This window comes from Acomys russatus, chromosome X (assembly GCF_903995435.1).
Source record: "Acomys russatus chromosome X, mAcoRus1.1, whole genome shotgun sequence".
Lineage (NCBI taxonomy): Eukaryota > Metazoa > Chordata > Mammalia > Rodentia > Muridae > Acomys > Acomys russatus.
The window spans coordinates 214,438-227,352 of NC_067169.1; the positions used below are offsets into that span (position 1 = coordinate 214,438).

The window sequence follows — 12,915 nt, forward strand, 5'->3', positions numbered from 1 at the left end:
TTGATGTGGGTGCTGGGAATGAAGTCAGGCCCTCACGCTTGAACAGTAACAGCTTACCCACTGAGCCACCGTCCAGCTCCAAAACACAGACTTTAATAGAAACAAAGAATAAGACACACCCAGCGTCATGAACTTGGGCTTCTCAGAGGAAAAGTCTCTTCTTGGTTTTTTTTTTAAAGACATGACCACAGTTTAAGATGTGTTAAAGGCATAGTATGTTAAGGAACATTCATGCTCCTTCTACACCATTTGTGGCTAAACTTAGTGGCCAGAGAACAAAGATAGCGACTTTAAAAGCTTAAGTCAAGCACTGGACTTGAATGCCAAAAATGACATTTCCTCCAATAGCATACCATTTATTTTTAGTTTTTGCTTTGTTTTCTCAGACAATGTGTCACTGCTGTAGCCATGGCTGGCCTGGAACATTCTATGTAGATCTGAATGGTCTTGAAGTTGCTGTGATTCTACTGCTTCTGCCTTTCAAGTGCTGGCATTGCAAAGGTGTGCTACCACACCTTGTTTGTTTGTTTATTTATTTATTTATTTGCTTTTATGTATTATAAACTTTGGACAAAGTCATGTAAGATCTGGTATGGTTTGAACTCTGAACAGGGCAAAACAATTACCGATGCTGTCTTCTGCCTCCAAGTACTGCCAGTTCAGCCTTTGAGTTGATTCTTCGGCCTTGCAGCAGACCCAGGCTGTATCATGAAGTTTAGACCCAGATGGGCACTTCATAAATGTGCATGTTGTCAATAACCTACTTTTTGTTTTCCCTTTCTGTTTTTTTTAAACTTTAATTACTATGTGGGCTTTGAATTATGGCTGGCTTTCTTCTTAGATACAAAATGGCTGATTGTTGCATTTGGGATATTTAACTTCCTTGTTCATCCAGAAGGTATAGAGAAAAAAAAATCTCTCTTTCAAACCATGGGGTGTTAAGCTCTTTCTTTTAGTCTAATTAAGCCACATAGGATTGACTGAGACTAATTTAGACTCAGCCTCTGGAAGTGTGGAGGGTCTGGGTATCTGAAAATAGTGGGGGTTCCTTTAGAAGGGAGAGGGAGCAAATAGATGCTGAGGAGGCTCAGAACTAGGGTCTCCATCTGGAAATGGTAAGACTTGCTGAGACTTGTGAGGAGTACAGATAATGTGTGGAACATTACCAACTTGTTCAATGTAGCAAATAAAAACAGGTTACCCAGTTAGACGTGAATTTCAGATAAATAGCAACTCATTTGTCAGTATCTGTATCCTTTTCTACAAATACTACAAATTTGTTTAGTTTGCCCAGAAGAGTGTTTCATAAAATTCTTTTTGGACGGGGATTAAAAGGTTTACTCATTCTTCTAGCCTTGTTCTGAATGTATTAGGGTACTATATATATTAAACATTACCTTTTGTTCATTTAACACTCAAATTTATGGGGGCAGCCTGTATTTTTTTCTGTCAGACCCTAATATCCGTAGAATTCTTAGCATAAAGTAGGCATTTACAGGAAACTATTGTTGCTCTTTTTACACAAGAAAAGACCTCAGGTAAATGACAGCATGGTATTTCTTAAAAACACTTACAATGTCTAGCTTTCTTACAAAAAAGCAATCAACAAAACTGGATGTAGCTCCAATAAACCAGTGCTGAACACCAGATCAAGCAAACATCCTTCAGTGAAGGGACAAGTTTGCCCGTGGTATGTATGACCCACTGGAAAACATCTAAAACAGCTACTTAAAAGGACATTGAACTTACATCTGTGAGCATTCTATTACTGTTGTTTTGAACCTTCTTCTCATTCTATTCAGATAAACCATCCTTCATTTGATTCCAAGGCAATGGTGCTGAAATTTCTAGTACAGAGACACTGACAGGGGGTGATAATGCAGTGATTGTCCCAGGAATTCTGGCTCCATGTGGGTGAAGCATGAGGTCACAGCACTGTTGGAGACAGGAGCCTCTGCAAAGCCTGACTCCATTTTTTCCTCACTGTGAACTCACTGCTCCTACCTGAAATTTTTTCTAATATGCTTCCTGAGAAAGTAGGTGCCTTCAATTGCTTATGAAATATTTGCCCCGTTATGAAAAAGAACATCTTACTGGTTTGGCATCAAGTGCACAAACCCATAACATAGCTACTTGTCATTACCAGATTCAAGAGAAGGGTAGATTAAATAGATTTAATGCAAGACATATGTTTTCTATTACAAAAGGCTATTTCTGATTTGGTGGCATCTTTGACCTCATACACTACCTATTTTCTGTCCCTTCCTAAAAGCCCTTAGGCTTTCTCTCTTATTCTTTCTCTCTTCTTTTTTAAAGTGGAAATCATCATGCAGTTTTTCATAGATTTCTCTGCAGCATCTTTCACAAAGATCATTTTTTTCCTAAATTAAAAAAAAAACAGCACTGGAAGTATAGCTCTATCCCATCACCTAATTCATCCTCATTGAAAACCTGATCCATGGTGGGTATTACGGTCTTTATATTTCTTCTGATCAGGCGATGACTTCATTGCTTTTATACCAGCCAGGGAATCCTGTGAGGCAGAGCATCGGATGGGAGTAGAGTTGTGGATTGCTGCAGCAGCCTCGGTTTGCATGCTTCCAGCTGCTGTGTAAGGAATCCTCAGGCTGCCAGTTTTTTGCCTTTAAATCACCCCAGGGGGTCGCAGGCTGCTAGCTGAACGCGCTTGTGAATGTGTTTGCGCGCGAGTGCACGCACAGCTGCAACAGTTAGGCAGCAGCAAAGGACTTTGATATGGTTAAAAAAAAAAACCGCTCGAGTTGAGCCATCCTTCGTCCTTTATTCTTAAGCAGCGCCCGGGCTCCCTCCGGGAATGCGTTCTCTCGGCCCTCCACCCACTCTGCACATGGGGTCCCCAGAAAGGGAGGCCAGGATAGCTGCGCTGCAGGCAGGATTTCCCTTTTTTTTAGTACTGCAGTGACAGGTGGATTCCCAGGCCTCCTCCCTTCTATCCCCGCTCCCCCGCATCTACCCCTCTTTCAGTCACGATCTCCCCCCCACCTCTACTCCTCCCTTTTCTCCCCCTCCCCACGTAGGCTCGCAGCTCGAGCCCCGCCCCTCCCAGCCTTGCAGACCAGGTTGCTAGGTCTTGGCGGGGCAACCAAACCTGGTGCTCCAGGAGAAGCATCGTGAACGCGCAAGCGCGTTCGCGAAGCAGAAAGCTAACATAAGAAACCCGAGTTCTGGGATTCTCAGGCTTCCAGAACGAGCGGCGTGGGCTGGGCGCGCGAGCCCAAACTCGAGCACGAGCGTTTTATCGTCATTGGCGCCTATGAGAAGTAGGCGGGGCTAAGGCGGGACCTAGCAGGGTGAGAGGAGATTGCCGATTGGTTCGAATGCGCAGACCGGGGGCGGAGCAAACAGCAAATTAGGGTGCGCGAGGCTTCCAGCGAGAGGGCGGGGTCAGAGCTTTCGCTTACTTGTCCCTGCCGCTAGGGTAGGTAAAGCGGCGACGGCGGCAGCGAGGGAGAGTGGAGGCTTCCCCACTAGAGGTGGGGCACTCGGCAGGGTGAGTAGTTGCTCTGCTGGTCAGGCCGTATCACATTGGTCGTGTGTCCACTATCTTGTCCCTAGAGAGGGAACCCAGTCGGTCCACTCAGAAGGGTGACAGGAGGGGTGGCAGTGCCGGCCCTCTACAACGGCGACGCGGCGAGGGCGTCCCATGCTGGAGTCTCCCTTGGCGACCCACAGCGCGACTCTCGAGGGGCTTCCCAGAAGGGCTGGGGCTGGGATTTTTGGTGCCAGGAGACAGAGTGGGCTTATGTTAGCCGGACAGTAGGTCGAGGCATCACTCCACGGGGCTCCCCTCTGCTGCAGGTCTGCGGTGTCCCCACCCTGCCGCCCTCGTGGCCAGGGCTCTCTGGGGCTTGCTGCGAGGGAAGCCCTTTTCCGCTAACGCCTAGGAGGGCCCTGAACCCCCCCCCCCCCGCCCAAGTTCCCAGAGAACCTGGAACCAGGCAAGGGTTGTGAGTCGCAGCCCTGGTCCTTCTGACCTTGGCTGCCCGGGAGGGTGGGCGAGCGTCCCCCTCTGCAGCCAAGCAGGTTTCTGACACCATCCGCGGGACAACTTTTCAGGCGTTGTTATTAAGTTCACGGCTGGCATGCTGGCAGAGAAGCAGAAATTGACCCCTTCTCAGACCTTCCTATCCTTTGGACCTACATAGAAATTGAATCCTGGGGTTTGGAACCATCTGCCAGAACGAACAGGTCCTTCTCACATTGACACTTTTTTTTTTCCGTGCCCACGTTGGGATAAAAAATAACCTGGGCATATTTCAGTGTAAAAGCAGATCTTTCTTGGAGGTTTTATACCCCCCCCCCCCGCTGAGTGGTATGGCACAGATGCTTGAATAAGAGATGCCCGACCTTAGTATTTCTAAAGACAGGCTAGAAAGCTGCTGTGATATTTAAATAGTTGCAGATCAGTATTCTGTTAACCCAATTTATTTTTAATTGGCTGAAATTTAAGCTGATTTTAGAAAGTATTGGCACAGAATAATTTCTTTCCGCGCATCTGATTTAGGCTTGTTTGAACATAATGGTTATGTAGGCAGTATAAAAGATTACACAAATTAATTTGTCTGAGAGCGTTTGACTAAAAACAGGAGGCATACATATGTATAGAATATAGGATTAGGGTTTTAGATAACATCTGCTGGAATACTTCCAGTTTGTTTCTTTCTTGCTGTAGGCTTACAAAAACAGAAAAACAAAACAAAATTTTATCCAGACACTTTTTATTTAGAAACTGCATAACATTTAGATATAGATTCATTTTTCGTTCCATTAAGTGTTTTAATTTTTTTTCTTAAAATGTGAAGAGGCTGTGTTTCCTTATCCCTGTATATCTGGTGTTGAAAGGGGGAGTATGATCTTACACTGAACAACCCAACTAGGATTCATGAATAATAAAAATGTAAAAGGCCTCCATCTTTCCGAGTATATGGTATTTAAGGACCTAGCAAGCCTTTTCATTTCTTTATTAAAGTACTATTTTAGGTTGGAGCATTTTTGGTGTTGACACTAGAAAAGGAGTAAGGAAGCCTGCAGCAGTATTACCAGTTTGACACCACCAGTGGGTGTTTCTGTTGACAAATGCTGAGAGGAGACCATTTGGGAAAGAAATCTTTTTTTGGGGGGATGGGATGGAGTGGGGTAAGGAGGATAGGTGAGGGAAGAAGGAGCCAGAAGAGAGAAGCTGTAGAACTTAACGCTGCCAACACTGTGTGCTGGCCATCACAAGTACAGGGGAACCTAATTAGGGAGAAAAATACCATTTGGCTGCATTAAAGAATAGAACTCCAAAATAGGCATACTAAATAAAGTTAGCCATTCCAAGAGTGTTTAATAATCCACCATTTCTGAGTACTTGGGAAGAGGGCTCCTCTGTTGGAAAGGGCATCAAATCCTTTTGAATTGGCTTGCCTCTTAAACATAATCAGTGCAGTGGTTCATTTCTCAGGTAGAAAAAGAAACACTTTACTGTCCTTATTGTGTTGATTTAGCATAGCTCATAAGATATATATATATATATATATATATATATATATATATATATATACTTTTTTTTTAGGAAAATTATTTGGAATAAAACTCCTTCCCCAGGGAGCATTACTTTTGTCACTGCTCAGTGTTATTTTAATGATTTAGGTAAAGCCTCCCCTCCCTTTAAGGTTTTGATTTTCTTATTGTTTATACAAGGGTCTCACTAAGTCTATTTAAATCAGAGTTATTTAAATCAGATATATCTACTGTGCTTCCTGGCTTTTTTTTTTTTTTTTAAGGAAAGGCTTCTATTGAGAGAAATGGCAGAGACATCAGACATAAATGAGTAATAGAAGATTGACTAATTGTGAATAAAATGTATTCTGTTCCAGATATTCCGCATTTGAGAAGAACCAGACTTTACATGGCATTTTCGGTTTTGAAGGTACAGTGTTTTTACACTACAAACCTTCAACACAGAGGTGGAGAAATTCCTTTAAGTATGCATTTTCCCCCAACCTGTTTCTCCACAATGGCTAAGAATCCATGAGGCATTCTTAGCCACAGTTGCATTGTTGAAAATGACAGCAGGTCCTTTTGCAGAAAGTTAGCTTTTCAGTATGATTTGCATTTCACTTTACTTTGTAATAGAAGACCAAGCTATATCTGGGAAATAAGCTTGTAGGACATTTGTAAAGAAGCGGAAAAGGGAAATGTTTTCTCACATGTTTTCTGACCCTTTTTCTTCTGTTTTGACAGTTTTGGTGCTTATCTCCTTTATTTTAATAGGATTTTAATGTTTGACTGTTGGAAGGTGTGCTAATATAGAATTTTATTTTTGGCATTTAGTGTGAGAGAACGACACTCTAGTATAACAGGTTGATGTCAAATAACATGAGTTGCTTAAAATGAACAAAGCAAAACACTTGCATAGATCCGAAATAGGACAGAGATCTTTTATATAATTCCTAATGTTAGTACAAAACCAGCAAGATTTCAAGTACTTAGTTGTTTTCTGATTAGAAAGGACTGTTCAGTTAGAATCATATAATTTTAGATCTTAAGGTTTTATTTGGCAACGTCAAATCCCTTGGCAGAGGAGAAGATAAAATGTCAAAGGTTGTTTAACATCTGATAATCATGTCAGTTGGACCACATATTTCAATCTAGGGAACAATGCAGTCAAGACATTTTTTTAGTGCTAGAGCTGCAGATCAGGCAGAGTACATGGCCCTGAATTGGATCTCTAGCACCAGAGGTGAGTGGGACAGTAGTCTGCATTTAAGCTCTTTGTATTGCTTTCAATCTTTTTAGTTTTGTTTTATTTTTATTTTTTTCAGGCAAGGTTTCTCTGTGTAGCCTTTACTACCCTGGAACTCACTCTGGCGTCAAACTCAGAGATCTCCCTGCCTCTGCCTCCCAAGTGCTAGGAGGACACCACTACCACCCAGCCTTGCTTTCTATCTTAAAGTTGAATTTTTTTTTTTTGATAATTAACAGTTTTAGTGTTTGGATTTTTATTTTTGTTGTTTTGTTGTTTTTAGATAGGATGTCATTTTTTTTTAATTCCAGGCAGGCTTGGAACTAAGTCACCTTCCCAGGTGCTGGGATTACTGAGATTATTGGGAATACTGGTATAAGATACTATGCTTGATCCAGATGTAGTATTTTGATATTTTTTCTTTTCTATGAGGTAGTGCATGCATTAGTGAATTATTTAAAGATTGGGACTCATTTCTCATTTGTGTTTATATATTTCTTCATATGGAGATAGGAATTTGGGAGGCAAGTCTGTCAGTGGATATGAAAACTGAGACTGAGAACTTTCTACCTAAAGAAATATTTAACATTTAAACATTGCACATTTGTAAATTAACAGAAAACTATTTATTGGTTTAAAAGGACCAGGCTCTTGGAAATTTTGAATTAAACCTTTTTACTTAAAAACATTTGTTTTAGGGGGGAAGTTTTTTTTTTTAATCAGAGTCAATTTTTGAGTATTGTCTCTCTTTTGTATAGTCTGCTTTATAATTTTCATGATGCTACATCTATTGACTCTTACAGAATACCAGCTGCTTTGGCAAATTATTTGTTCACATGGATGCATGTGTGCTCATAGCCTTTTCTCCAAGGTAGATGTTTTCCTTATTTCCCATATATATGTCAGACAGACTCAGAAATAATCTGCACATATTAGCTAGCTAGTCAGCAGAAGAGGCAACATTGCCTTACAAACCGGTCTGACTTGAAATTGTGCTTTTCCAAGCCATGCTTTATGCCTCTCTTGAAGAGTATGGTTTCTAAAGCCTGTTTTGAATTTATTCTGTACCTTGTGCCTGGAGAGCCTGGGAGGTATAAACTTGCTTCCTGGATTTGATGGACCTCACTGGCAAGGCTGTCTAGCCTTCTGTGACATGGAGAACTGGACTAGATCCATCAAGACTGCTAGTCAGGAAAATCAGAAGAATAGACTTTTGCAAGTACAGGTTCATTGGTGTGAGTCTTTCATAAATGAAAGTTGTACATATTATCGTGTATATGCAAAATGAGATAAGTGTTTCAATCATGTATGTCCAAAATGAGATAATTGTTTCTGGTTAAACACTTGATGCTTCATGTTTCTGCATATTCATTATAGCTTTTCACTGCTTGATTAAATTTACCATACTAATAAAGACTATGCAGATACCCTTTGAATTCAATTTTGCCTGTGTGTGTGTGTGTGTGTGTGCGTGCGTGTTGCTAGGGATAGAATCCAGAGTATTGAATATTCCAGGCAAGTATTCTGTTATTAGCTACATTCCTTGACCAGATCAGAAAGATGTTGTGCATAGAAGGAACCTTGGCAATATTTCTTGTCTTCTCTACAAAGTACATCTTTCCATATATAGTTTATTTATTTATTTGTTTGTTTGTTTGTTTGTTTTTTTGAGACAGGGTTTCTCTGTGTAACCTTGGCTGTCCTGGACTCACTTTATAGACCAGGCTGGCCTCGAACTCACAGTGATCCACCTGCCTCTGCTTCCCGAGTGCTGGGATTAAAGGCGTGTGCCGTGTCAGTATATACTTTAACATGTTTATTTTTGAAAGGCAGTCTCAGTGTGTAGACCTGGCTGGCCTTGAGCTCAAAAGACATCAACCTGCTTCTGCCTCTTTAGTCCTGAAATTAGATGTGTGCCCTGCCCCAAGCAAATTTGTCTCTTATAAAAGTATACTAATCAACATTCTTTAATAAATTTATGTAGGCTTATAGCCACTATTATCAATTTTCAGAATATTTCCATCATTCTCAAAAATAATTTCCTCTTGAAACATAATTTTTGAAATCCTATTTATCTGCTTCAACTAGACCTCTTAGTCATCAAATACCAGTAACATTTTTTGTGTGTGTTTTTTTAAAAGATAGGGTTTCTCTGTGTTGCCTTGGCTATTCTGGACTCACTTTGCAGACCAATCTGGCCTTGAATTCACAGAGATCCTCCTGCCTCTCCCTTCCCTGGCACTAGTAACATCTTAAAAGCTATCTTTAAAATATAACTTACACATATAATTTTTGACTTTCAACTTTTAAATATTTATTACATTTTTATTTATTTGGTGGTGTGTGTGTATGTGCGTGCATGTGTGTGTTTCTGTCTATTTGTGAGAGTATAAACATGCCTGTGCAAGTCAGAGGACAACTTTCAGGAATCAGTTCTCTCCTTCCGCTATGTGGACCTCTAGAATTAAACTCATTAGGCTTAGTGCCAAATACCTTTACCTACTGAGCCACCTTTCGGGCCTGTTTCAAGTTTTGACCTAAGCATGATGCTAAGTAGAAAACCCAGAGCCTCAAACGAGCTAGGCAGCTGAAGCACATTCCTAGTCCTGTTTTCTTCTTTTTGTAAAGCTGGCAAATAAAATAACACCAGTCTTAGGGATATATTAGAGATGCATAGAAAAGAAATTGAGGGGAAAAATCATACAGTTATTGTATAAGGAAAAATCATTTTCAGATATAAGACAGAATATAAGACAGAATAATTGGTTTTCTTGGTACAGAGCCAGTGACATTGTGCTGTTTACTATTTGATCTCTTATTTGAGTTCTGATTGTCCTTGACAGGTCATCTCTGTTGTGTGAGCTATAGAGCAGTCTTCATTGTGTTCAGATACCCAAACCTTTTGTACTTTCTGTGTTGCTTCAGACTGGATTGTGGTGAGATTTAGTCATGACATTCCTACTTGTATCATTTTCTTCTTAGGTATCATTTATGTGGACTGGAGAGTAAACCCAGCTAGGGAATATAGAAAAAGGATAAAATTGTATAACACTGCCTACTTGTGCCACATTGTGGGATAATTGGTCTTTGCCTAGTGCGTTAATGATATAGGTGGGGACTGCTTATAGGATAGCTTACATGTCATCTTTTGGGCATACATAATGAGGGGGATATGCTTTGATTAGAAGTGTTTGGAAAGGTGTGTCTAACCTTTAGATAAATAATTCTTGTGGGAAAGTGACTCTTAAAATGCTATGCAGGTAAATCAGTAACTCTGTTGTGTCTGGATTTGTAAACACAGATTAGACAAATAGTGCTGGTCTGATATTAATAGATTACTGCCAATTCAGTCATAACTGGGTTGAAATAGTGTTTCTAATATTTAACAGCTATGAATATATTTCTTTCCTAATATCTAATAGTACCATTGAAGTGATTTCTGGAAAAAAAAATATATGTTTATGTTTTGTTTGTGTAGGTGTGGGTTCTTGGGTGTACTCTATATATACAGTGGCTGCAGAATCCAGAAGAGGTCATCAGATTCCCTAGATCTGAAGTTGCAAGCATCTGTGAGTTGCCCAATGTGGGTGTTAGAAAAGAAACCTGGGTCCTCTGCAGGCGCAACAAGTATTCTTAACTGCTGAGTCATTTCTCCCGCCCTGCAATAACTTTAGATAAATAGTGAGAAAACAGGTTTCTGAGAGCTAATGAAACATGGATGAGTACATTTGTTTTAAAACATTATTCATTTTTAAAACTTATCTTTTACTTTTTAATTGTGTGTCTGTGTGTGTACATGTATGTCTGAGTGTGTATATGTATGTAAGCAATAGATGCCCAAAAAATCTAGAGGAATTGGACCTTCCAGATCTAGAATGTGGTTGCGGGGAATGAACCCATGTTCTATGCAAGAGTGTACTTTCTCTTAACCACTAAGCCATCTCTCCAGCCCTTTATCTATCTGTCTGTCTGTCTATCTATCTATCTCTATTTATTTATTTATACATACATAAATATTTATAACTATTCTGTGTGCTTGTGTGTATGCATGCATATGTACATGGAATGTGTACAGGTCAAAATACAGTTTCCAGGGGTTGGGTGTTCATTCTACTGTGTGGGTTCCTGGTATTGAACCCAGGTTGTCTGTCAGGCTTGGTTGAAAACCTGGGCCATTTAAATTTTTATTTTCTAGAAATTTATTTATTTAATCACTTAACTCAACCATAGCCCCCTACTTCCTCTCCTCCCAGTCCCATCCTCCTCTTCTCCTCAGAAAAGGGAACACCCTCATTATCAACCCACCCAGGCACATCAATCAAGTGAGGCCCAACAAGGCAGCCCGGGTAGGGGAAAGTGATCCAAAAGCAGGCAGCAGAGTCCATGTCAGAGACTTCTCTGCTAAATTGTTAGGAGACCCACATGAAGACCAAGCTGCCCATCGTATATGTGTGTGTATATATATATGTGTATATATATGTGTGTATATATATATGTGTGTGTATGTATAAACATATATATAGGCCATCCTGGTCTACAAAGTGAGTTCTAGGACAGCCAGAGCTACACAGAGGAACCCTGTCTTGAAAAACCAAACCAAAACAAAGATTGCCCTTAAATTATTTTAGGCAAGTTGCAGTTACAGATCTTTGTATTATGCCTAAAGATTAGATTCTTGGCAAAGTGAGATTAAGTTACAATAAATCAGATCAAACATATAGGAAGATATGGCAAATAAAAAATAAAAAATGGTGACAAATGGGGCTGGGGAGATGAGTAAGTTGGTAAAATGCTTGCCATGCAAGCTTGAAGATCTGAGATCAGTCCCTAGTACTAATTTTTTTTTTTAAGGTATCTTGATGCAGTGGTGCAGACTTGTGATCCCAGCACACTGGGAAGTAGAGGCAGGTGGATCTCTGCTAGCCTGGTCTACAAAGTGAATCCAGGACACCTGAGGCTGCACAGAGAAGCCTTGTCAGAGGAGGCGGTGGGATGGGGGGCCGGAGGAGAAAGAAAGAAAAGGAAAAAAAAGATGTCTTTTTTTTTTCTGGCCTCATTATGCTTTGTGATTGTTTGTTTGTTTTTACTGTACACATCTGTTGGTTTCTGATTTTGTTCTTGCGGGGTGTGTGTGTGTGTGTGTGTGTGTGTGTGTATCTCTATCTCTATGTGTTACCTGTGATTTTCTTTGGCTCTTTTTCTGTTTATTTTGCCCTATTCTGGTTTTTATTTTATTATTATTTTTAGACTCCTCTTTTACTTTTTATTTTATTTTAATTTTTTTGGTCTTTTCAGACAGGGTTTCTCTGTGTAGCCTTGGCTATCCTGGACTTGATTTGTAGACTAGACTGGCCTTGAACTCACAGTGATATGTTTGCCTCTGCCTCCCTGAGTGCTGGGATTATAGGCATGCATCACTGAGCCTGACTTAAATGCCTGTTTTCTAATGCTTGAGAGAAAAAAATGTGTAGAGTTGAGTGATGGAGAGTAGGGGAGGAGCTGCGGATGAGGAGACTATAATCAGAGTATATTGTGTAAAAAAATCTATTTTCAAAAAAAGATAAAATTAATTTAATACAGAGCTTGGTGTGGGGCAAGCACACACTGGTAACCTCAGTGGTCATGATGGGGTAGAGACAGGTCAATCCCAGATGTTTGTGGGCCACCCAGTCTGGCTGAATCAGTGTCTCCAAATTCAATGAGAAACGTTATCACATTAAGAGCAGAATAGTCTAGGAAGTCACCAGATGTTGAGCTCTTGTTTCCAGACACATGTGAACACCTAAGTACACATATGTGCACACAAGAACATGTACATATGCATACACACGTATCCCCCACAAAATGGTGATAAATGATAGCTGAAGAAACCTTGTTGGATTGGATTTGCCAAGTTCCCTGACATTTGGCCAATTGTGGAAACTAGTTTCCTGAGAAGTATTATCTTTCACGGATTGTCAGAGTTGGTTTAAATGAGACATACCCTAGCATTAATCCACCCTCCACCCTAGCTTGTCAGGTACTTGTGGGACATATAGGCTTTAATTGCTAGTAATTATTATTAATAGTATTACAATTAATTTTAAAATTCAAGGTGTAAAATACATACATGAAGAACATTTTCTCCTGAAGCAGAGTTGGAATTTATT

At 40.3% G+C, this 12,915-nt stretch overlaps 1 protein-coding gene across 4 annotated transcripts in view; it reads left to right on the forward strand.

Annotated features, from left to right (window-relative positions):
* The first annotated feature begins 3,422 nt into the window (after nt 1-3,422).
* Cdkl5 (cyclin dependent kinase like 5) overlaps nt 3,423-12,915 on the forward strand; it is a 170,553-nt gene continuing 161,060 nt past the window's right edge. Inside the window, exons 1-2 of one of the 4 annotated variants that reach the window (XM_051141722.1) lie at nt 3,457-3,529; nt 10,245-10,349. The gene's annotated coding sequence lies outside the window, so the exon portion shown is untranslated. Of the gene's footprint in view, nt 3,530-10,244; nt 10,350-12,915 lie in introns of all 4 variants that reach the window. The other 3 variants (XM_051141720.1, XM_051141723.1, XM_051141721.1) reach the window with 3 other exon arrangements.